Source organism: Camelus bactrianus, chromosome 32 (assembly GCF_048773025.1).
Source record: "Camelus bactrianus isolate YW-2024 breed Bactrian camel chromosome 32, ASM4877302v1, whole genome shotgun sequence".
Taxonomy (NCBI): Eukaryota; Metazoa; Chordata; class Mammalia; order Artiodactyla; family Camelidae; genus Camelus; species Camelus bactrianus.
Genome location: NC_133570.1, coordinates 3,390,484 through 3,417,378, shown reverse-complemented (window position 1 = coordinate 3,417,378; position 26,895 = coordinate 3,390,484).

Sequence of the window (26,895 nt, the reverse complement as noted above, 5' to 3'; positions counted from 1 at the left end):
TGTAAATGCATCAACATTTTATTTTTACATTAATTATAGAGGAAAAAAAGCAAAACAAAACAACCTCCCCCCAAAAACAAAACCAAAATAAAGACAAATGCAGACACACGCACCAAGTGCAGAGCCGTCTACCTGCTCCTTGCTTCTCCTAGTTCCTCCCTGTGGGACTTTCATGTCTTCAGATTTCAGTCTGGCTCAGTGTCTTACACTTGGAAAACCTCCATCGCACATAAACACAAGATAGCATCGTATTACTTAATGTCTCCCTGCTCGTTGAAGACATCTGCGTTATGTTTATTTCGTTTGGCTTTTGTGTTGCTAGATTTCCTCTCTTCACATAGGCAGCCCCCTTCTGGTATTTGCGCCTGATTTCCTTTGGAGGTGCACCCTCTCTGGTCCTGCCTTCATCCCCTGCATCTCCTAGGACCTGGTCCAGAGGGGAGCCTGACCTCAGCCCCAGGATGCAGGAAGTCACCTGACACAAGCCTGGCCAATCAGTGTGTCACATCCCCTAGGGAGTACACATAAATGACAGGCACGAAGGCCAGTGACATCTGCCCTGGGACTTGGCTGGGTCTGTTGAGAGGAAGTTGTTCTTAATTCACTCAGGTTTCTCATCCAGTAGGTGGACAGTTTGGAATTGCATGGATCTCTCTCGTTTTCACTCGGGAAGGGTCTACCTGAGAATTACAGAATAAAACAGAGCCCAAAAGATGAAAGCCCCGTGACCTGAAAACCAGTTTTGAGAACTTAAGTTCTCTCCTGTGCTTTTCAGCAACAGCAGGTGATGCATTATCGTTTTTGTTCATTTAACTTTCATTTTTGCTCAAGCACAGTCAAGTCGGGTCTCGGTCACTTGCACAGAAGAGGCTTCACAAATCCACTCTTGATGGACCTTGAGCCTTAATTACCCTCAAGTCAGCCGTCTCTTGCTTCTTCACCTTGAAGGTGCTGCTTCTTGTCCTTGAGATGCTTGTGCTTCTTGTCAGTCTGGAAACGTAGCAGCGGTGACTCCAGCAATTGCCTTTGACCGATCCCACTGGACTGTGGTGGAGGGTGTGGGGAATGAGTCTGCGCCCCCATCGTTTCTACAGCCTCCCGCACAGCGCTGGCCAGGAAGTAACTCAGTGACGTGCTGAGAGGATGGAGGGGCCGCCACATACGGTTCTTTGTGGATTTTGATCTCTGCCAGGTGTCTGGCTGTCTGAAAAAACGTCCCCTCGATCTTTGGGGATTTCTGAGTGCCTGGCTCTTCATGAGCACAGCCTACTGTACCCTTTCCATCGGGAGAGATGCCAGACATTTACTTCCCGGTTCTGGAGCCTGGAAGTCAGAGGTCAGGGTACCACCGTGATGAACATGCAAAGTTCACCAACCCCTGAAGTAAAGTCTGAGGCTCCTTTCTGTCGTAACCAACGAGAGCAGACGGGAATAAATAATCGTAATATTATCACTTTCCATTGCACCATCAAACTATAATCCAACGTGGCACCCCATTTCAGGAGTGCCCCTCGAACCAATTAGTGGTGAATTATTTATATTAGCAGCTGTTGGAAAGTACATTCCAGCTGTTGCCTCATGCAGAACACTATGTGCATTTCAAATATGGCCCAAGGCCCATGCGAGAAACCAAAGTCAACATCAAAGGGAAGAGATTGCTTATCTCATTTTCAAAGTCAAAGACAGTCACACACAGAGACCCTCTACATGCAAAGCTAAAACAGCCATCCTTCCTGCTCAGTTTTAGCTTTAAGATCACAGGCTAGGGCTCTTCTTGGTCATTGTGTTCTGTGCAAGATCCGGTCTTAAGAGGAAACACAAGTACAGATTCTCCCACCGCCAAATGCAGATGCTTTGAGAGTCAGTCTTAGGTTAGAACTCACCAGTTTATATTGTAGAACTCACGGGATGTCCCCCGAGTACTCTGACATTCCTTTTAATTGCAAAATAAAGTCCCACTTATGAACACGTACACCAGAGGAAAACCTTACTAGAAAGTCAAATTATTAACATCTGCAAAAGAAATGAGATGCAATATTTCTTTCGATGACTCTCCCACATGAATACTGGTCCGTGCATAGGATCGTTCCCTCGATACGCCTCTCCCATTCCCAGGGCGGCAGGGCGGTAACAGGGCAACTTACTTGGACTTGTCTATTCAGTAAATTGTTAACAGATTGACTGAGCTCAGAAGGCAGATTTCCATTTTACTGGGAACTTTTTGAGAATGGAAGGTGGACTCTGCTGGTGGGAATTTTAGCAACAGTCACAAAAATGGTGATGAGAAATATGATCGTCTAGGTGGCGTTTGAGAGGCCCCAAGTGTCCATCTATGGACGTGTGGATAAACAAAATGTGGTCTATCCATCAGTGCATCCATCAGTGTGGGGTTAATACTATTTAACCCTAAATTGGGGGGAAATTTCAACACGTGCTACAACAGAGAGGAAACTCGAGGATATTATGTGAAATAAGCCAGTCACAGAGAGACAAATACTGCATGACTGTAGTTACATGAGGTCCCTACAGTCGTGAAAATCGTCGAGACAGGGTGGAGAATGGTAGTTGCCAAGAACTGGGGTGGGGAGGAGTTAGTGTTTAAACGGGACAGAGTTTCAGTTTTACAAGATAAAAAGCATTCTAGACACATTATAAATGTATTTAATACCACTGAATGGTCTATTTTAAATTGTTAAGATGGTCAATTTTATGTTGTGTGTATTTACCACAATAAAAAAAATGGAGAAACAAAGCTAATAAAGATAAATAATATTCCTTAAGGGAATTCTGAAAAGAAGTAAGCCTGTGGGTGTGCTTAACCCGGTGCAGGAAGGATGGGACCATCCCCTCCCCGCAAAAAAATGAGTTATGGTTCCTAAATCTCCCGGGTTGTTTGTTAGTACTGAAAAAATATTTAAACTGTTCATTTTCATATACTTTTATATCAAAAATAACATATAAAATAATATATTTTAGACTGCACCATATAAACAAGCAAAGGTGAGTCTGAGGTTTTTCACTGAAACACTTTAAGGACAGAGAATGGCATTGGGTGACATGGGATTGGCTGCCCAGGACCCAGGTGCCAATGGCAGGGGAAGCTCAGAAAAGCGAGGGCTTACGACTCTGCCTCCCCAAGGTGACCTGGGGACCCCTATCATGGCAACCCCAGCAACCAGCACTCTGGGGATGGACCCTGGATGCATGGGAGCCACCAGGAGGGACAGAGCTAGGTGACCCGTGAGGAGCAGACTTAATGGGACCTAGAATCGTAAATGGTGGCTGTTAAGAAGCAACAGTGTGCAGATGTCACTGGTTGACCAGGTCACCGGTCAGCATCCGCTGAATCCTGATAATCTCATGTGCTATGACAGTAATGAGATGTCCACTTTACCTAAATGCATACATTTTAAATTGGCTTTAAATATTTTCCTCCACATAATAAAATATCAAATCCTATTAGTTCCATCTCAAAACCAGTTGGCAAATCAGACCCTCTGTCGCCAGCCTGACCCACACCGCCATGACCCTTTCTGGGACATTCGTAAGAACCCTGAGTCTGTTCCCATGATTCCTTTTTTTGCCCAGGGCCAGAGATGCCACTTTAGATCTGAAGTTGCAGGATGTCACTCCATCTCCTCCCAGCCTTCAAGGACATTTTATCACACTTAGAATTTTTAAAAATCCCAAGTGGTCACTGAGGCTCTGAATGACCCAACTCCACTCATTCCATCTCTTGTCGCCTCCCTCTTCCCCACTGAGCACAGCTACCTGGTGTTAATTCCTGGATGCAAAGCAACCTTCACCTTTAATAAAGGGAATCAGTCAGAATGGCCATCATTAAAAAGTCTATAGATAGTAAATGCAGGAGAGGGTGTGGAGAAAAAGGAGCCCTCCTACACTGCTGGTGGGAATGCAGTTTGGTGCAGCCACTGTGGAGAACAGTATGGAGGCTCTATGAAAAAGCAAAAATAGAGTTACCCTATGATTCAGTAATCCCACCCCTGGGCATATATCCAGATAAAACTATAACTGAAAAAGATACACGCACCCCAATGTTCATAGCAGCACTATTTACAGCAGCCAAGACATGGAAGCAACCTAAGTGTCCATCAACAGATGAGTGGATAAAGAAGATGTGATACATATATACACAATGGAATACTACTCAGCCATAAAAAGGAATGACATAATGCCATTTTCAGCTACATAGATGGACCTGGAGATGATCATACTAAGCGAAGTGAGTCAGACAGAGAAAGACAAATACCATATGATATCACTTATACATAGAATCTTTAAAAAATGATACAAACGAACTTTTTACAAACCAGAAAGAGAGTCATAGACATAGAAATTAAACTATGGTTACCAAAGTGGGAAGAGGTGGGTGGAGGGATAAATTAGGAGTTTAGGATTAGCAGATACATGCTACTATATATAAAATAGATAAACAGCAAGGTCCTACTGTACAGCACAGGGGACTATATTCAGTATCTTTTAATAACCTATAATGAAAAAGAAGATGAAAAGGAATATATATGTGTATGTATATCTGAATCACTTTGCTGTACACCTGAAACTAACATGACATTGTAAATCAACTCTACTTCAATTGAATTTTTTAAAAATTAAGACATATTACTATATATAAAATAAATAAGCAACAAGGACCTACTGTAGAGCACAGGGAACCAAATTCAATCTCTTGTAATAACATAATGGAAAATAATCTGGAAAAAATATATATATGTACGTATATGTGTGACTGAATCGCTTTGCTGTGCGCTTGAAACTAACATTGTAAATCAACCGCACTTCAATTAAAAATTTTTAAAAACATCTAAAAAAGAGAATCTTGGTTTTGGCTGCTTTTGTGTGATAAAGCCTAAAATCCTGACTAGGCATCCAGAGAGCTACAATCAGAGGCTGTGTTGAGCAACTTTGTGTAAAAATCAGAATTTGTGGAGCGAGTCTGCACCTGGGCCGCTTCGGGAAAGACGCACGTGGGTCGCGGGCGGGGAGCGGGCGGCAGCTGCCGGCGCACGGGGGACGCGCTCCGGGACGCGCGGGACAGTTCATCACTCCCGGTGGCGAGGCCGGATGCTGATCTGGAAGCGAGCGCGCGGGGGTGAGAGACGCTCCCGGCCTTCGTCTCGGCGCCGTCTTCTCTTCTCTCCAGACGCCCGGGCTGGGGCGCGTCCCCCCGCAGGTGACACGGAGGCTGCTCCGTGGCCCAGAGCTGGAGTAGAAACAGCTGGAAGGAGCGCACGGGTGGGGCCGCTCCCCGCCTCGCCCTCTCTGCCCGCGCTGTCAAATCGGGTACCACGGATTCTAGCCAAGAGGGACGTTCGGGGGAAGCAGGCAAGCCAGCTGTCACGGGGGTGTAACTGGATCGAAATGGGGTGGTGACGTTTTAGGAAAAACCACAACACACACACACACACCCCTCCGAAGCACGCCCTCTGCGGGGTGCGGGGCTGGGGGACTTCTGCTCCCCCCCTGAGTCACTGGTGGAGCGGTGCTCGAGGCCGGGATGCAGTTACACCGGAGGACTCCCAGCGCAGCCCACAGTCACAGAGTAAACTTTCTCACGGCGGTGGGGGCAGGCGGAGCCCTGGGGCCCGGAGAGGCTCTTCTGGGAGGTTGCAAGTGGAGGGCAGAATGGACGGTTCAGGCTGAAACACCCAGGAGCGATGGGGAGGGCAGACACTGGCTGGAGGACCTCTGCCTAAAGACCCACCTTCACTTCCTCCGCCTGGACCACTTGTGCACATGTCATCACGGCGGTGACTGCCCTGCGCTGCCATTGTCTGGGTATCTGCCCATTTGCACTAGACTCCACCCTGACCGCAGGCTGGGGTCGCCGGATTTAGCGCATAAAGTTGCAGCACATCCACTTCAGTTTGAATCTCAGAGATGCAGGAATATATTTTGAGTCTAAGCACGCACCGTGCATGTTACAGAACATTGTGTCAATTGGGAATCTCGTGGTCTGTGGCACTGGACAGGCGCTAATTCTGATGAATGGAGGCACAAGGCATTCGAAGCAGTGTTTAGCTAATTGTCTAAAAGGTGGACACGCCTCTGATTTCACAGTGAGCCTGTGGTCACCTTGCCATGGCGAAGCCAGCACACCAGTCACTTTTTCTCAGCAACACGATGTTCAGCGTGCACTGTCTTCAGGAGAAGCCCTGACTGTCTGTCAGGTGCAATCATCACCCGTTCAGGGCAGTAACGTGGAAACCGCAGCGCAGCCAAGACAGGGAGGCCGTGGTCCATCGGCAGGCGGGTGAACAATCTCATCGCTAAACAGCCGCAGTTTTCGTGTCTCTTGTGTTAAATCATTCAGGGAAGCGACTGCGTGGTTAAATTCGATCGAATGTAACCGCAGTCACGAGGCTCATGAGGGTTACTTTCCTCTTCACTCCATCAGTTAAGACATTCGCCCTGAGGTCCTGTCAAAGGTGAGGTGCCTTTTACGAGGTGAAGGTCTCCTGCTTCTGGGGAGGAGGTCACAGAGGACACGCTGTCCCAGGGCACCCGCCAACAGGCACCGACCGCACAAAACTGATGACGCCGGTAAGTTTCCATTATTTTTTTTCCATTTAATCCACCCTCATCATAGCTATTAACCTCATTTTATGTGGAATCTGAGTCCCTGGGAGATTAAGTCTCATGGGGTCATAGAGGGAGAGAGGGTCCGAGCTGGGACTGAAACTCAATTTTATCTGAATTAAAAAATCTATGCTGAAAGGGGAGGGTACAGCTCAAGTGGCAGAGCACATGCTTAACATGCCGAGGTCCTGGGTTCCATCCCCAGCACCTCCTGCAAAAAATAAGCAAACCTAATTACCTTCCCCCCAACCAAACAATAAATAAATAAAGTGAATTAAACATCTACGCTGAAACAAGTTTATACTGTAGAGCACAGGGAACCATATTCAGCACCTTGCAGTAACCCATGGCAAAGAAGAACGTGAGAGCGAATGTGTGCATGTTCCTATGTGACTGAAGCACTGTGCTGCGGCCCAGAAATTGACACAACGTTGTAAACTGACTACACTTCAATAAAACTAGATTTTTTTTTAAAAAGTCGGCGGTGTTAAGCACCACGTCAGGCCTTCTAGTAAACTTCCCAGGGAGTAAGTTGGGTGAAGGAGGCGAACCTGGGAGGGCTGAGAGGCTCCTGGTCTATAGAATCAAAACCTTCGACCAGTCCCTGAACTTACAAATGGGAAACACCGACTGTTTGCAGCGAGTCTCCGTCAGGGGTGCGTGGGCTGCCTACTGGGCGACTTGACGCTGACGTTTCTCTGCTGCCTTGGCTCTTGTCACATGTCCATTAAGTACCTTCCTTTATCCATTTTACTGAAAAAGCTCAGTGCTGCAAGTCTGGCTTCTATTGGGCAAACAGTGTACTTATTTCTTGTAACTCCTCAAGGCTGAGTGTCCCCTAAAGAAATAGGGGCTTGGGATTATGCTGCAAGTCTCGATCCAGATTTTATCAAGAGCCCTACTCTCCAGTTTCCACAGTCCTCACACCCCTCCTCGTGCACACCTGCGATCACCTCTGCTACCCACTGGGCACCAGGACGTACTTGAATTCTGGATACCTGGAACTTTTGTGGAAACTGTTCTTTTTTTTCTGTCTCTGTTTTTGTGTTCATGCATGCTGATAACTGATTGTGCAAATGGTTTTTTTTCTCCCCAGTCGGAGGGATGTGTGTGAAAATTCTTTGAGAAAGACCAGACAGATAGAAGCAAAGGCATCAATCAGTCGCTGTCCTGCGGGTAGCGCTGACAGAAGGCTCGGTCCTCGAGAGCTCAGAGAGGACACTACGCCTGGTGTCAGACTGGCTGCCCCGTCAGTCCCGACTCGGGGACTCTGTCTGGCGGGAGATGGCACACCCTTGAAACTGACGCACTGGCATACACGGAACTCAAGCCCACCTTCCTGCGGGGGCAGCAGTGGCCACAGGAAGTTAAGGAGCCTACATTTACAGGACTTTGAAGCAGCAGGAAGGTGACCCCCCTCCTAAATAAGGGCGTACATGATACAGGATCCCCAAAATGGAAGTTTCAGCTGTGCCCCCGAGACAATCGATTTCTAAGTAAGGACTAGCAGCGAGGCAGGGACACACATTAATAGCCAACTTCTCACCCTCCCTTAATATTCGTAAATGTGCTTCAGTGCCCCTCAGAGTATAGAAGTTTCCTAAGAACCAGAATCAATGGGGGAAATTAGATTAGATTTAGTTCATTTGATGACTCCTTACCTGGTTGCTGGTTCTGGGAAGCAATGGACTTCCTGAAGCCCCAGCAGGAAGCTGGTAAGAGCTGGCATATTTAACCCCGTAATTAATATGAACGATTATTAATAAATGAGATTTTTGCAACTCAGTAATGGTATGGGAAACCGTTTTTCCCCCTACCGTGGACAATTAACCATGAAGAGAATAATTGTAGACCTCATAAAAGTAAAAATCCAATTAAGTGATTTTCTGTGCTTAGGGAGGTATAAAATGTCCTACTCGTTCACTTTCATAATTAAGAACAAGAAACATAAAACTGCTCAATGATATGATGATAAATAATTTAATCTTTTATTTGGAGTCCACATTATGGCGACTTAGGAAGAAAATGGGATTAAAAGAGGGACAGAGACTGAGAAAATCAGGCTGGGTTTACCGAGGAGCTGCACTCTCTCACACGAGTCACTCCTGTTGTAAAACGAGAATATTAGACTCAGTCGTCTCTTTGGTCTCATCTGGATCTATCTGTGAACTGGGGTCCAAAAGGAGGGAGAAGGACAGAGAGAGACAGGGAGAGGTGCTTCTGATTGTTGATACAAACAGAAAACTTAAAATTGTCTCAAATATTCATGGAGCACATGTCAAGATAGACCATATTCTGGGCCATCATAAAAATTCAAGTAATTTTAAAGGATTAAAGTTATATGATTCATAGCCTCTAACCAAAATGGAACTAAATTAGACAGCAATAACCTATTTTAAAAATCCCCAGGTATTTGGGGATGAAATAACACGATTTTAAAGAAGAACTCAAGCCAGATATGAGAAAGTGCTTTGAACCAAACGACAATGAAACACAATATACCAAGGTTATTGGACAACGCTGAAACCGTGTATTAGGGGAAAGTTTGTTGCGATAAATGCCTTTATTCGAAAAGAAGAAAGGCCTTAAGTGAATGACTTCAACTTTCGCCTTAAGAAACAAAGGGGAAAAAATGAGGAAGAAGAGCAAATGAAACCCAAAGTCAGCAGAAGACGACAAATGATAAAGATCAGAATGGGAGCCAACTGAACTGAAAAGAAGAGTAATGGAGAGAAAAATCCATGAAACAGAAGCCAGTTCTTTGAGAAGATAAGTTGAGAATCCTTAGCCAGACGCATCGGGGAGAAGACGAGAGAAGGCACGATCGTCAGCGTGAGGGATCAGAGAGCACGTCCTACTGCAGACCACAGGCAGCAAAGGAACCGCAAGGAAACATCACGAAGAAGGCTATAAATCCAACAATTTCGTTGGAACAGATACATTCCTTGAAAGACACAGTATCAAAGCACACACGAAAAGAAATACATGAACTAGATACTCCTATGGTTATTAAAGAAATCATATTTGTACTTAAAACCCTCCCACCAAGCGAATTCCAGGCCAGAGTGCTTTATGGAAGAACTCCGCCAAATATTTTAAAATTAAGTAACTCATTCCTGTCCATTTCTTCCAGAAGATTGAAGAGGGAATGAATACTTGCTTTCCAACTTATGAGGGCAGCCTTGTCTTCATGCCAAAAGCTGTCACAAACATTATAACAACGAAAACTATAGACTGATAACTTTCATGAAAATGGATGCAAAAATTATAAATAAATTTAGACTGTTGAATCCAATTTAACATGTATGACTGATCATTCATCATCACCCACTGAGGTTTATTCCAGGAATGCAAGGTTGTCATAGCTTTCAAAAATCAATGTAACCAATGTATTATCAGAATAAAAAATAAAAATAAACCTGAGGGGGTATGTCTTTCTTGTTGGGTTTGGCTGTAAGGGACAGAAAATCTAACTTAGACTGGCTTAAAATATAAAAGCATTTGTCATTGATTTAATGAAATGTCCCTTAGAGGCTATCTTAGGATTCTTTCATAGTGGCTAGATGATATTATCAGGAACACAGGCTCCTTCCACTCTTTCACGCTAGTATATCCAACCTGTGATTTTTCCTCCTAATTCCTGGTGCCTCATGGTCACAAAATGATTGCCCGAGAGCCAGGCATCACATTCTCATAGACCTCATACAAAGCAGTATAGAACGTGAGATCGGTGAAAAGAACATCTTTTTGTGTATCTTTTTTTAATCAGGAAGAATTTTTGCCCAGAACTCATCGGTTCAGACTCTCTGGGATCTCTTTTAAAAGGGCACAACTCCCACTCACAAGAGCTCCATCCGTATGACCTCATCACCTCCCAAAGGCTCCACCTCCCAATACCACCGTCTTGGGGAACAGGGCTTCAACTTATGAATCTGGAGGCGGGGGGAGCAGGGAATGCAAACATTCAGTTTATGGCAGCAGCCAAAGAGAGATGTGGGGGCTTGAAATGATTAAAAAAAATTTTTAAATAATGTTTGATTTTGAATTGTGGACAAATAGAATTCTTTCATGATTCCCTGAGCAAATCAAGAAACTATAAAGTACTTTTAGGCAGAGAGGGAGGTTTTATTTTATATTCAAACAAAAAACAGATATGATTTGTGACTACCTTATCGGTTGAGTTTTCCAGGTTAAATCTGATCATTTCGTGACAAATCATAGTCTACAGTCATTAAAGGAAGTTGAGATGATCCTTGGTGAAATGTAAACACAACCACAATGATAAACTTGGCAATTAAGTCAAAAATATCCTTACAAATAATATGCAAAATTCATGCGCTGTGGTGGCACCAATTTTGCAAAATTGCATCCATTTTTCACAGATGACTCAGATGTGGAATCCATCCATGTGGAATCAAGCCTCGATGAGCGTATTGTGGTCATGGTGATAGCTAAGCCTCTGATGAGAGGCATCAGGAAATAATCATCACACTCATTCAGAGCTCTCCGCTACAGTTGCAAAGTCAGTGATTCATGTATCTGCAACTTTAAAGGGAATAAAAAAAAAAAAATGAGGTCAGGGGAAGTATGAGCCCAAGCGAGGGTGGTAGAACTTGACCTGATTGACTCACAGCGGCAAAGAGCATCGTTCTCCCACCAGCTTCTGTTCCCACAAGACTGACATGAGATGTGAACACTTCAGTATGTGGAGACAGGCCTCTGACCTCCCTTCTGCAAACTACTGACCTCTATCCTTTCTTTAGATGACATTTTAATTTTACTTAAAGAAAGATTTAATACAGAAATGCACATTTATTTTAAAAATGAATTTAAACATAGATTCAAAAAGAAAATGAAAAAAATCCTTCAATTCCGACCATCCAGGGAAAAGAAGTAATCTTTTCACTGGTACAGGGACAGACAGAAAACACACAAAGGGTGTGTTTTCACCATACGGTGCCCCCAGTGACTGGGGTGAGATTGCCTACAAATAGCATTTCATGGACATTCAGGTGGCTTCCATGTCTTGGCTGTTGTAAACAGTGCTGCTGTGAACACTGGGGTGCGTGTGTCTTTTTGAATTAGAGTTTCCTCTGGATAGATGCCCGGGAGTGGGACTGCAGGATCATAGGGTAAGTATTTTTAGTTTTTTAAGGAATCTCCATACTATTTGGCTAAACCAAAGTACATTCCCACCAGCAGTGTAGGAGGGCTCCCTGTTCTCCACAGCCTCTCCAGCATTTATCGTGCGTGGACTTTTGAGTGACGCCCATTCTGACAGGTGTGAGGTGACACCTCACTGTAGTTTTGACTTGCATTTTTCTCTGATGATTAGCGATACTGATCATCAACAGATGATTGAACAAGTGCCACTCAGCCATAAAAAGCATTAAAATAACGCCATTTGCAGCAACATGGATGGACCTGGAGGTCATCATACTAAGTGAAGTCAGCCAGAAAGAAAGAGAAAAATGCTGAAAATTATGTGATGGTTTGTCTTTTAAGAAGCAAGTAGCCTATGGAAAATGTTAATATGACAAACTTCAAAGTGAGTTAGATTAAGCAAATTACTTTGTTTTCTCTTTTGAAATATGGTCAAGTGTGTGTCATAAAACTCCTCTATAAGAATGTGTTTCTGCATTTAAATGATGTTAAATCATCTTTAAACATATTTTTTATTCCAATGAGATTACTCACACTTACAGAAATAGATTTAAATTTGGCGCACAAATTAAATTTTGCATTTATACTCAAAGGAGAAAAGGACTATATTGTGTACAAGCATACAGACACTGATGAAACATGTTTTTTTGAGGTGGGGCAGGGGTCTCTTTTTAAGGTGGGAGAATTGATGGAAAAGTCTTACATCTATCTAAGTCCAGGAAGCACACATCTGGTCTCTTTGCCCTATTTTGCATCAACTCCCATATTTAGCTTAGTGCATTCTTGCAATTTTGCAGTTTGAGAAAAGCATTTCTAATCATGAGGTTCCGTGGATGTGGGCTCACCCCCTACATTGTGCCATTTCATCAGCGGCGGTGCGGTGGTGTGGGCCAGTGTATGGATACAATGAAACAATGGCTTTTTCTCGAATGCTGTTCTCACATCAACGCACAGTACATTCTCTTGAGTTCTGTTAACCAGCAGCTGGAAAACTAACTTTAATTTCTGCCAACCCCTGGCCAGCAATTTCTAGAGTGTCTGAAAGAAACGCTCTAGAAAATCATGGCTTTCCTCAGCACGCAGGAAATAACTTCCTGTGCAATGAAATTCATTTTTGTAGGTTTACAGCAAATGTCAGCAGTCCTAACGGGTGGCTTGAAAAATGTTACCCCATTTGTCTAAGAGCAGAGACTGTCTGCCAGTATCAGGTAACAATAATAATAATAATAATAATAATAATAATAATAATAATAATAATAATAATAATAATAATAATAAATAATAATAATAACTTATCTCACACACATCTATTTACCCAACAATCACCCACACTGTCGGCACTAATGTGTCATTGCAGTAGGCTGCCAGTTGCTACCCCCTCATACCCACGTCCTCAGTCTTCTTTTTTTCACTAACAAAATCCCCAATTTTAGCCGGTTGTGCAGGATAAACACCGCATCCTCCCGCCTCCCTTGCAGCTATCTGTGGTCACATGATTGAATTCTGTCCCACAGCACATGGAGAACCGTGCACACATCTTCTGGGTCAGAGCTGTAAAGGGAGGGGACATACCCCCCTCTCCCTTCATCTCCCCTCTCTCCACCAGCTGCAACAGGATGTGAAGGTGCCTCTTACGCAACCGTGTAGGTAATGACAGTCCTTAAGGGACAGAGAAGCTACAAAAGAGAAAGTGCTCTCACACAAACGTTTCTTAAAGGACGCCTAGTGTTTCCGGAGACTCACATCGGTATGAAATGACCACCAGTCTACACACGAGATGAATTGCCACCATCACTGTCTGCAAGGTGCACAGCCTGGCAATCGGAGAGATGCCCCTTTGAGTTAGTGGCGACACCAGACCTGGACATCAGATTTTCCAGCTGGGGCTCCTGATAAGGTGCTGACAGGGAGAGATAAGAATTTTAAAAGCTAACGAAGGCCATTTCCCCGTGAGAGCCAGCATGCCACTCTAACGGGCAGAGGATTTAATGGAGGAGGTGGTGAGATTATTAGAGAATTGATACCTGGATGTCAGAAGCATTGGCCAAGGACCACATGTAATCAAAGAAAGGGAGAGAGGACCGAAGTTACCATTTTTTTTTTTTTTTTTTTTTTGCCTTGTTCAAGGACAGCTTTCCCTACCAACAATGATGGACTTGCTTGGCTCAGGGATTTTCCACACACATTTGGTTCCAATCAACTTAGGGTACAGCTCTCCCTTTCTTTACTCTGATGAATGAGAATTTTAAAAAATGAGTTTCCCTTCTGCAGGCATGAAGCTGAGAAAAACACTGCCACTTTGGACGAATACACATCCTGCCTCATCTGGGCAACAGAGGCTCTTTAGATCGTCTGCTGTGGGTGAATTATTACTTTTTTTTTTTTCAGGGAGCAAGAGGAAGCTTTCTAGAACGGCTGAGACCAGCCGTTACCCGGGTGGTTGGTCTTGTACGCACACACGGAGCCTAGTGGGAGAAGATCCCTCAGGTTGCCTGAAAGCAAATCTCTAAAGCTTTCTGGACAGCTGTTCATGAATGTTGAACTGGGTATTCTGGGAGGTGGGTGAGACAGCGCTACGGAGATTTCTGATAGGTTTTGATTATTCACATTGAGAGTTCTGTCTCCTGGTACTTCTTATTTAAGAAGATGCTTCTGCTGGTCCTTTATAAAATGAAATCAGTGAACATTTCTAACCCGGTAATGAATGTCTGGTACAGGACTAAGTAAACAGCTGAATTAAATACCAAGAGGGAACGCTCAGAAAACCACTAATTTTCCCAAAAAGAGGTCTGATCTTGACATTTGACCCTTAATACTTGACCCTAGAGTAAAAAAAAAGAAAAATATTTTCTCAACTAACAAATATATATGTATTTATATTTATATATATGTATAAATTTTTGACATAATTGTTCATGGAAGAATGATTCCTAATTGCCAAAATGAGGAAACAGCCCAAATGTCCATTAACTGATAAATAAACAAAAGTTTGTATATCCCTGCAGTGGAAACATATACAGTCATAAAGAGGAATGAATTAGTCATACGTGTTACGACATGAATGGACCTTGGAGACACAATGCTAAGTGAAAGATGCCAGTCACAGAAGGCCACATGTTGTATGATTCCACACATACGAAATAACCACAATCAGAAAACCCACAGAGACAGAAAACCAACCAGTGGTTTCCAGGGGTGTGGGGGGGGGAGGGCAAGTGATTGCTCATGGGTGTGGAGTTTCTTTTTGGGGTGATGAAAGCGTTCTGGAATTGGATAGCGGTGATGCTGCACCCTTATGTATGTATTAAGCACACTGTACACTTTAAAAGGTGAAGCTTATCAAATGATTTTAATCTCAGTTTTTAAAGAAGAACTGATCCAAGCATCCCTTTTGGCGTCTTTCCCTCCCTGCCTCACTCTGCTCTCCACCAGCGTTTCCCGGGAACACCTCTCACCTGAATGACTTGATTGGAATACTGGTTCCCAGGTTTGATCGTGAAGGAAGGCAAATTAAGGCAAAATCCCTCTCGTTCCCAGTTTAAAGTGAAAGGCAAGTGCCCCCTGCTGGTCGCTCAGGGAGGAGCAGGGTTACCACACAGGCGATGCTCTGCAAAGACATCCCCTCTCTAGTATTCAGCTTCCTGGACTGTCGCCCTCTAGGAACGGTGAAGACCTACAGGCGCCGTCTTTACAAAGATGGTCCAGGACCCCACTTTGGAAAGTGGGGGTTCTTACCTCCCCATTGCTTTGCTGAACCTTTAAGTGTCCCTTTTATAATATTCTATTAAAACTGTGAGAATAATGTCGCAGCATTCCATAGTGACTCAGGAATAAAATGATATAAAGCCACTTGGATGGGCTCTGTCTCTCCACCACCATCCTGAATTTGCTGCTGGTCATTTTTAGGGTTTGGTGTGCTTCTTGGCACAAGAACTTAAACACATCACTCAGAACTTGAAAAAAAAAGTACCCGTAAAGTAGAGATTTCAAATCTAGACTTACAATGACCAGATCTCATGCATTTTAATTTTTCATAAAGAAACAATCTATTTCATTACAATTTAATTTGTTTGACCCGACCAATCCACATTCGCAGGCAATGCTGACAAATTCAACAGGCTTTATAAATCATTCATCAATATCCAGTTTGTCATAAATTCACTCCAACTTTGGAAACAGGCCCAGAAGCTAATTTTGTACCACTTCTTGCAAATGATCCATAATTCATAATTACTGTTTCCTTCAAGTCTGACAGGTATTTCATGCTGTAAAATGGCAAAGTTTGCTGACCATTCACAACACACACACACACACACACACACACACACACTCTCTCTTCCCTCAAAAATAAAAAGGGTGTAGCAATTGCCAGCCACTCTTTTAAAAATACTCTAGGGGAAATAAAAACAGCTTTTAGAGGGGAAAAAAAAACATGTCAGAGGAACAGGAAGCTACAAGGAGAATTCCTGTTGCTTATTTCAGCAAAAAGATGTTAGTTTAAGCTTTATGATTGTTGGTGGTATGTGACCTAGAATAACTTTGTCAGAGATTGAAATTTATTTCGGGTGTTCGGAGAGGTAAATTGAAAGCCCTGGGAATTTTTAGCACCGTCAATTTCCGCCGTGGCTTTGGAATAAGTGGGGCATATGGACTTCATCCTTTTTTTCTAAAACAAGAAGTTATTTACTGAGCGCAGGCGCGGGTAAAGTAGCAATCCTGGGACGCGTTCAGCGTTACCCAACTTGGAGCACTTACCCTCCTTGAAAATATGTGAAGAATACCTTAAAAAAATATTTGACTATCTTGTGAATGCAAAGGAAGCAATCCGTGTGAGCCTCAGAGACCATAGTAAATCCTTCCTTGTTAAAAATGTGATCACAAAACCAAGAGTCCCTTCAGAGGCAGGGAGGGGTGTGACGGCCACAGTATTTTTCTCTCCAGATACATTGTTATTCAGTACTTGATGGCTACATAAAAACAGACTGAAAGCGGTTTCAAGTGGGGCTGGCTGGATCAAACGACACTACCCTTTTACACTTCTCACGTTCAGAAGCTGTTGGACAAACTCCCAATTCACTCTTCAGATCTTGGCGATCATGTTCTTTAAGAAAAATGAAATGAGTGGTACCCGTACTGAGTAGTCAATTTCCAACCTGCTCATCCTCGACGAGACTCAGAGTCGGCTCTCAGATCTTCTGTGGTCAACATTCTGCCCGTTAGAAGTGGTGGCCATTCCCTAGACAGGCACAGGCTTCTTTCGGATGAAAATGAAGCTCACAACATATTCTGCGTGAGAGACAGTTCAGGCATCAATGAGTGAATACGGTACAGGGACCAGTGGACCCTGACCAGGTTGCCTGTGTCTATGGACCGCGGTCCATCCGCATTCCTCGTGGACACAGGGGCCGCGCAGCTTCGTGGCGCCCTTGGAGAGGGGGGCGGTGTCCCGAGTTCACTGCTGAGCATGGCAGAGCGGTAACCCGCCCACCCTCCTTGTCGATTCACCCAGTTGCTTTTTTTGGCAACTGGATTCCTCCATCCTCACGGCGACCCTGCTCTAGCGTGACATCCGAATCACCTAAGGCATCTCATTCCTGAAGACCGGACCATCACATGTGAGCTTCTGAGTCAAAACATGGAATTTAGCACTGGCCCCCACTCTCTTCTTTCTGGTAAATTCTGCACAAGTCGTGTACCCACTTTATGTTCAGATGTCCATTAGCTCTCACAAGGGTATAAGGATAGTGAAAGGAAAGGCTCTTTGAGAAAAAAATTTTTTTTTCTGAGACACTCTGAGAACACAACGAAGTCTTAAGGTTATGTTCTTCTGTTGTTGCCTGTTTCAAGTTTTTCAGACAAAAGTCAGCAAAATCAGAAGCTGTTTCATAGATCAGGGTCCAGAGAAGTCCGGACAATCCCATTTGGAAGGTGCGAACACAGGCGGTAATATTCTCAGTATTTTCCATTTCAATAAAGATATGAACTATGTTAAACGATTCAGTGAAGAAATGGCAATCGAGGGTTTAAGAAATTATGATTCATTTTAGATATATAGGTTTCCCAAATTTAATTCCCTCAACACATGGAGATATTTTTATTATAAATATGCTGCTCCTGAGATAACGCCAACGTCTGACAACGTGACGGAGGAACACATGGTAGAGATTTTAGTTTGATGCCAGCACATGGTTTTAAGATCGTTTAATATCATCAATGGTCATTTTTCTTCACCCTTTAGTGTGATGTCGTTAAGTAGCTGAATTTATAGCTTTCTTGAATTTTGTGTCCTCCCCAAAATCATCCCTTCCAGTATGAGCTACCCCGCCCTACTCCGAGAAGGGACTTGCTGAAAAGTGTCTCCACTGATGGTTACAAAAACAGCTGTGGAAAAAATATTTTAAAAATCCCAGGTCTATATCCTTTATTACAAAATTGGAACTCATTAAGCAAAATAATATCCTTTTATCCCCCAGCTCAGACTCTCAGCGCAATGCGTCAAAGCAACGCTGGCTGGACTTCATGCCAATTTTCAAGCCTGCAGCTTTCCTGTTGTCTCTAGAGCCTTATTTTTAGCAGAAAATATTTGTGCTAAAAATGGACATTCTGAAAACACAAGAAACTCTTAACGTTAGGTTCTCCTGTATTTATCAGTTTCAACTTTTCAGGCAATGACCAGCCAGAAAGCAAGGGGGCTCCGTTTACTCAAGAAATTTGAATTGATGTAACTAGGGGCAAATAAGACACTAAAACACGTTAAGATTTAAAATAGGAGAATGGTTCCTAAGGTCGTGTTTTGTGAAAAACAAAAAGCATGAAGCTCTGGCAATTACATACCTGGAAGGGTTCTCCCTAGTCTGAGCGCAAAACAGCACACATAAGAAAGTGTAATCGTTGTCTGGGGATCGCCTGAATGTTGACACTGAAGACCTGTACAGAGTTATACAGACAGAGAGGGAAAAATAATTTTCCCGAGAGACGTGGGAAAGACGAACCGTGCAGCAAGGCTGTGGTACCCGTGACATGCAGTGTTGCATCCCCCGGGAAAGAGCCCAAAGTTAAGAGGCAATTTTAAATCTTCTTAAAAGAAGTTTGTGTCTTCGACAGCTGAGCTTTGACTGGGGCATTTGGTCCATTGCCATTTACGGTGATTATTGACAGACATGAGTTTACTGCCATTTTAAAATTTGTTGTCCAGTTGATTTTGTATTTCTTCTTTGTTCGTTTCTTTTTCTTTTCATTTTTCTTTTTTTGTGGCTTGATCATTTTCTTTGGTATTAGCTTGATTCCCTTTTGTTTTTTATGACTCTTATTGGATGCTTTTGATACCTGGTTGCCCTGGTTTTCAAGCGTGTTGACACATGACTATGTCTGTTTATTTTAGACTGGTGACCCTACAGGCTTTGAACATAGGGCATTCCTTTGAATCCTTGGCACCCATGTACTCTTACATTACACGCAATGTCAATACACTCAACTATTCATTCAACAAACATTTCTTGATTAATTTAAAACACCCTGGTTCTGTACCACCTAGGTGCTAGATGAACAAGGTGACAAGATCTCTTCCTTCAGGAGCTTATAGTCTAGAAGTCACGTGATCTCCTGGGCAAATGTAATTTACAAGAAACAAACTAGACAGTGTAGGACCTGATACAAGGGGAAAAAAAGAAAGAAAGAAAGAAAACGAATGAACGAGCAGGGACAAGTGCCAGCAGACAGGGGGTGGCAGCAACACCATCAAAACTAAAGGTGGAATTTCAAAGAGCTCGTCCTTTGGGCCACTTATAAGGGAACAAGCTGGCTTAGACCCATGGCCTCAGTGACAGTCAATACATTTTGCACTGGTTACAGCAACAACCAGTGAACCTGGGGTGATTCTCAGTCCTGCACCCACTTTAGCCTAAATCCTGCCCCTCATTAAGATTGCAAGAAAGTGGCATGCTTTTAAGTCAGTTGACTCCCCACGAAACATGATTAATATTTAAAGACATTCGCTTTTGCAATGATACATATAGAATCACTCAGCTTTAACACTGCTGGAAACACGAGATTTCTCATCGTCACCTGACAGGGGTCTGGTTCTTTTTGTCGTCCCCACATGCCAGGTCGATGGCTATTTTCCCTTGAACACTTTTTTATTCCCCATCCCACATGGCCAGTGGTGCTGCTATTCCGTCATATCCAACTGCCTCATCACATGGAGGAGGAGAAGGTTGAGGAGATGAAGGTTGGAAGACCCTTCCAATGGCCCCATGTTCTGAGTGGCACAAACCTGCAGGCCCACCTGGGTCGGGGAGGCAGACTCAGGACCATCCAGGCTGAGGCCAGGGAAACACGCAGATGGAGATGGCCCCGCCCCCAGTGTTGCACATGACGTAACGATATAACAGCATTTCAGAGCAAGGGGGTAAATGGAAGACAAACCCTAGGAACAGAGGACCTGTTTCCGGGAATGGGCTTATAACTTAAGAGGCGTTGGGAACTTATTTAATTAAACACGTGGTGGCGGGCATATTCCACAGAGGCGTTAAAAATCACCAAACTTATTTCCAGAGCAGAGCCATTCTTGAGCTACAACTTGCAGCCAGACCTTCAGCCTAGGGTAAGCTAACCGCCAACACTGCTATCCAGAAAAGAGTTCTGAAATGATAAACCACCAGTCACTACAGGACGAGCAGAAGCTCACCGCTATAAAATGCAAAACATCGCTGAATTTTCTGAAACACTGATTGCAACCACCCTAAACCAAACATGTGAGCAGGACTAAAGCCCGTCTCTGTAATACGCCAGACATCCACATGAAACGCACAGATTCCAGCCCAATATTTAGATGATCGGTCTGCCTGTCACCAGTCCTGGGATGAGGATGTTTAAAACCCCAGATGTTTGACATCACAGACACGCTGCTAACTGCATCCCGAGGGACGGCTCATCTGGGCGCACTTACGTCTACCCACATCCTCCAGATTGGTGCCAATTAGTCATCTTTGTGTGAGATTGCATTAGCGCCTCTGCTCGCCAGCATTTCCCTTAAGTAATTTTCTTTAGGGAAGCAGAAAGCAATCACTGCAAAAAAAAAAAAAAATTAGGAGAAGTTCTGATTTTCCAGTAAAGGAAAAAAAAAAAAAGGTGACTCTCAGGAAAATAATTTTCAGATCATGGCTGCCTTCAACGGGTAATGTAGATGGAGTGAGGAAAGATGCGACTTTTCGAAGCTCAAGTACTGAAACAGAAATTAAAGGTGGTGGCTGGTTTATAATGCACAAGGGGCAATCGGCCATCTGACACAGTAACCACAGTAACCCCTTGTCCATGGAAAGGGGCCGGATACCTACATGTTCGACAAGAAGGGGTGGGGGAGACGGGGGAAGGAAAGAAGGGAGAAATACATGCGTCCCCTCTAACGTTTTGCTTTTAATCTTGCCGACCAACAGCCACTAACCCTTTACAGTGAAACAGTTTGGTATTAAACTTGTAAAACATACCAAAATGCACCACTTACACAGAAGGTATAATTTTTTATGGATTGAGTACACTGAAATGACAAATGTTTATAAGATGCCAAGGGAATTCATCATTGGAATTGTCCAAGTGAAATGAGCAGTTTACTCCCTGGACAGGTTCCGTATTCAAATGTGATCTTACTTCCCCGTTAAGATGAATCTCTGCAGACAGTGCAAATATTTGCCGTCTAACCCGGGTCCTTCATCCGCGTGCAGCGTTAGCAGGGTAAGACCTTGGGATTACTTGTTCTTTGCCACAGACATGCATCCAGCCGACCGAGCGCTAGGTGGAAAAGGCAGTCTGAGTGCGCACTGACCCCCCGGCCTCCAGGGGGCAGAGTCCCACGACTAGCTGGCTGGCCATGGGTCTGTTCGCCCATTTGACAGATGGGAATCTCCAGGGAACACACTGTAGCCAAGCCTTGGCAGAAAACTGATAAGCACATCTGAGTTTATTTCCTTGTTGCTCTGATTCCCGCCACTCCCCCCCACCCCCAGTTCTGTTGCTTTTTTCCAATCTTAGCCATGGCTTGAATTTTTCTTTTTTTTTTTTTCTTTCCTTTTCACTTATTAATAGGTACTTACATCTGGAGAATCTGGCCTGATGAAAGGAAAGGCTTGAAACTACCTGCGAATTGCACTGTCATTTAGACATTGACTTTGGGGGGCCGTTTTAGTATCCCCTACGTCATTGAAATCAGTCAAACAAAAGTGTGAATTTAAGAAATCAGAATTTTCGCTTTCTCCCAAAAGTTAAAAAAAAAAATTAAGGGGAAAATGCATTAATTTTATTTTTCGTTTAAAGCCAAATATGTAAGGACAGAGGGGCTGGAAGGGGATACAAGAAAGACACAATTTGGAAAGTTAAATCAAATGCCAAGTGTCAGGCGATCCAAGAAGAAATCCAGTTTATTCTACAAAGATCCTACAGGCTCAGGAATAAACCAGGTACCACCGATGCTCTACTAAGCTCGGCCCCACTAAGCACATCCCTCCTGGACCAGCTTGCTAACCAGAGCATCTGACTCGGAAGAGGGGAGGCAGCCCTTGCTCGATCCACACCCTGGGAGATGGTTGTGTCCCCCCTCGGCTCTGCTGACAGCTTCTAACTGGACATCCCTCAGCTCTGACCCCAGAAGCACAGTGGACTCCTCTCTCCAGGGCATGCTGTCCTCTTGGGCAAGATCTTGTTTGAAATATCAGGCCAGCATCCCTACCCCTGTGTGGGGTCTATTCTAGGTTCCAGGACTCGCACAACGTCAGCCCCCATGGGAGAGACGCACTCTCTCCCCGGCTCCCCCAGGGATGGCTCTCTGTGCTGCCACCGTGGCTGCTCTCTCTTTCTCAGTGTGTAGGACACCTGTCCGCGGTGCCCACCTCCCTGAATGGGACACACATCCAGCTCTGCCAGGGTCCTGGTCGAGACGCTCTCACCAGACCAGGCGTGGGGACAAGCACCCCACACCCCCTGCTCCAGATGAGATGGCACTTACAGTCCGGCTTTGTGCAAATGAACCCTCCTCACCTCCCCCCGTCACCTCACTTTGGTCCACGACCACTTCCAACAAGGGAGAGTCAGCTCATTGGTCATCAGTACATGACTGTGGAATGACCACAGGGCGGCCGGTCTCAAAGCTCACTGAGAAATCTGTTATCTACCCCCTCTTGGTGCCTTAGTCTAAACTCCTTAGAAACCATTCTGTTACCATAATTAACAGAAAACTTCTGTTTACAGTCCACCTCTCCCAACAGACTGGGAATCTTTGAAGTCAGGGGTAATATCCTCATGGCTGTGTCACTAGGTCCCAACACAGAGATGACCACAAGGCAGTAACTGCTTGTGAACTTGATGCCAGAGGGCCTTATAACTGAGGAAATAATAAAACCAGGATGAGGAGGGGCCTGATGTTGAGGTGTTAGAAAGGCTACCACATACTGTTGTTCAGGTTGTGCACTGCTCAACTAAGACGGCTCTATTCACATACACGATCATCTGTCTCTCTTAATCTCTTTCCCATCTCGGGCAGAATCTCGGCTGATGTAACTGAAAGTCTATCAGAACACAGTTGGCTCGAAGATGAGCAAGTGAATCATAGAACTGAATCATAAATCCCACGGGTGTGAGCTCATAGCCGGGACTCTATTCAACAAAATCAACATCGAAACCATCTTATGTCAAACAACAAGCTGCTGCTGTAGAGCACAGGCGACTACGTTCGATATCTCATAGGGACCTGTATGAAAAAGAATGTGAAAAGGAATATACGTGTGTATATGCATGACTGAGACATTGTCAACTGACTGCACTTCAATAAAGACACATAAATCAATAAATAAATTTTAAAAACTATCTTAAGGTAAAAAAAAACTGTTTTACAATGACCAGCACGTATATGTAAACTAAAAAAAAGTGTGCCGTATATTGTATATATGTATTTACATGCAATATAAATGTATCTGTGCGGTCACACTGTAATAATTCTACCTAATGCAACTGAAAAAGGAAAAAAAACCGTTTCATATCACAGTGTAAAGACAATTGCACAAAAATGAATATTCATGCTGGATCTCAAGAGTTGACGATACAGACACGAAGAATCATCTCCTATGAGGAAGGAGAAAATTGTTCTTGATCCAGCATCTAATGCAGCAAAATCTTAAAAGGAATCTCTTTACTAGCCGTTATGAGGGGTAAACATTGGGAAAGTGGTGAAATTATTCTCGGCCAAACTGCCAGACAGAGTAGGGAAGCCCTGAAAAGGAATCTTTCTACAGTTTGTTTTGATGTTTTTCCACAGCCGATTTAAAAAGTCATAAACTGTTTGTTTGTTTCAAAAAGGTTTCTACACAGAGGATTTTTCAAAAGGTTCTGTGAAGCCCGTAGTTCGTGGCGGCGTCCCTGAAGCCTGGCTTGGACGCCGGCGCTGCCGGGCAGGGCAGCCCTGGGCCAGGCAAGGCTGGTGCGAACCAAGGGGCAGAATGGCCAGGGATGAATTTACTAACTGAGGAGACTTCTCGGAACCACAAGGCTCAAGCCTTGAACCTAACAGAAGGCAACCACAACGAAAGATTCTCCTTGAGAAGGAAATGACTCGCCAGAAGGCTGCTAATTCGTAAAGCATGCTCATGAGCTATCTCACCAACGAGACCTAACACAGTGAAATCACTGCCACTGGAAGAGTGAAAACAGAATGTTGCACTCCCCACCAGGGAATGGGAGAGACAATGAGGGAAAAAGAAAAAAAAACACAATTAATACATAACTCTAAAGGCGGCAGGAATGCAGAGGGAATACGCGTTCTCCTCGGTCATTCTGAGTCCTCCAACCGGGTCCATCTCAGCCCACCCCATCTGGAGGAAACTCTGACACTTTATGGACGAACGGTCTCGTTCCCGCTACCCCAATCCCAAAGAATGCGCACGCCTGCCTCATAGCATCCGTCACATGATTGCGACTATTTGATATCTTATTGTTTTGGACACCCAGCATCCATCGCCTCTCCTTCAAACCATGGCTGTGAACAGGTGTAGGGACAACAGCCCCCCTCCCCATTCAGGCTTCAATATGGCACCACTCAGGCTGTTGGGTGAGCGAGTCAAGGCAGCCAGTGAGCCCAGAACCTCCTTGAAGGTTCCCAGTGGCCACCATTCTTGGTTCAGAGATAAACACATGGCATAGAAACCCCAGAGAAACAGCGGTGGTGACTTGGGATGGGGGGCGGTAATGAGCCCTCTGGTGCATAAATCTGAGAGCATTTACCATTTACCACATTTACAAGTGTACGTATCTCAGGAGACAGCAGACGGGGACTTATGTGACGAGCGGCATCTTGATTCTTCCGTTTCATTTAGAGTTGGAAGTGGTGACACTTGGACTCTTCAAGTGGAAGTCCTGTTAGCATTTAGGAAGTCCCGAGGGAGGCTCACCAAGCTTCTCGTCCCCCCAACCACCTCCCGCTAAAACCCTCGCCTGATTAGCTGTGGATGTACAGACGCTGCCTTGGCTACCCACCTCATCAGAATCCAACACTCAAGTTCGGTTCCACTTTCTTGCTACCCGTCCTGTACCATCCTTCTGAATGGTCCACGTGTTATCAACGTTGATTCATTGATACCACATCTTCGCAAATGATTTGCAACAAATTCGAATACCCAGTCTAAGGACAGACCCCACCACCTCAAGACCTAAGAAGGGCTGAGCCTGGGAAGGCCTCACCCATGCTGCAGTCAGACTGAAACCCAGAACTGGGTGGGTGCTACTGGAAAGGAGGAAGACCAGCGTCTTTCCCACTGGATATGAGCCTGGAGAGGGTAGGGCACTCTGGATCTGGAGATGTGTCACATACTGGAGGAGCCTGTCTGACAACAGAGTCCACACGACAGAAGGAAGAGCTGGGAGGTGGAAAGAGAAACCCCGTCGCATTAGCGCCTGGATACAGCTGTGCCTGCAATCCAAATTTCCATTAGATGTTCCAATTCCCAAGCTAAATATATTCCTTTTTTAAGTCAGATCCATTTTTTGTGCATCACTTGCCAAAGAAACAGAGCAACCTGATTCCACGAAGTCAGGACCTCATATTTATCTTGGTCATGTCAAACATGAGATGATATTAACACAAAATGTCGGAAGAAAGAAAGGAAGGGTGGAAGGAAAAGACAGAAAGGAAGGAAGGGGTAGCAGGAGTGATATCTGGATTTTAATCAACAGGAAAAGTAAGAAATAGAAAGGATGTAAGCTGGCAGCCTGAGAATCACCAAAAACCCTTGTACTTCCCTTGGGGCGGCTGCCCATGAAAGAACATACACTGTCTACAAGCTTGATATCACAGTCCCATGGGTGCTTTGCCACTAAACCTCCTCTTTTAAAATCTCATTATTATTTCAAAAAAGTAATTTTAGTTGGATTGTGAATTATTTGGATCAGTGGGTTTTGATAAACAAGCTTGTTCTAAACTGATACACCAGAAAAACCATTTCTAAAGACAATTAAAAATGAATTGCTTTTCAAGCATCAAGAGAACCCTCGGTGCAGGCCTCCTAGGGGACCCAGGTGGGAAATATTCATAACCACAGCACAGAAGACCCACGGCCAACTCACTGATCCCGAAATTTCTGTAATGACCACAGAGAGCAAAATGAAATGAAGGATTCTGGGTCGATATTAAAGCAAAACTTCTTTTAGAATATTTGAAGCGTTTGGGCATCCTTTTTTTTTTTTTTTCCATGGAGGTCCTGGGGATTGAACCCCGGACCTTGTGCATGCTAAGCATGCACTCTACCACTGAGCTGTACCCTCCTCCACCCCTTGCTTTTTTTTTTTTTAACTCTCTAAAAGGGAGCTGAGGGGAAAAAAAAAAAAAAAACTGACAGCCAAGATCACTTTTCAGATGCACATTTTGGAAACACCAAACGAGTCGGCGCTCCACGCTGTTTTAGGGTGGGTACCACAAGCCAGAAGGGCCGTCAGGCAGCGTGAGTGACGGCCGGGGAAGCGATGGCCTGGAGACCCCATGACTCACCCTAGGTCAGCACCTGTGAGTGTTTTCCAGATGTGCCAGGCGTTTTCATGAGTCTGTCCCTTCTCTGCGGCAAACTGGGCGGGTTTAAATGC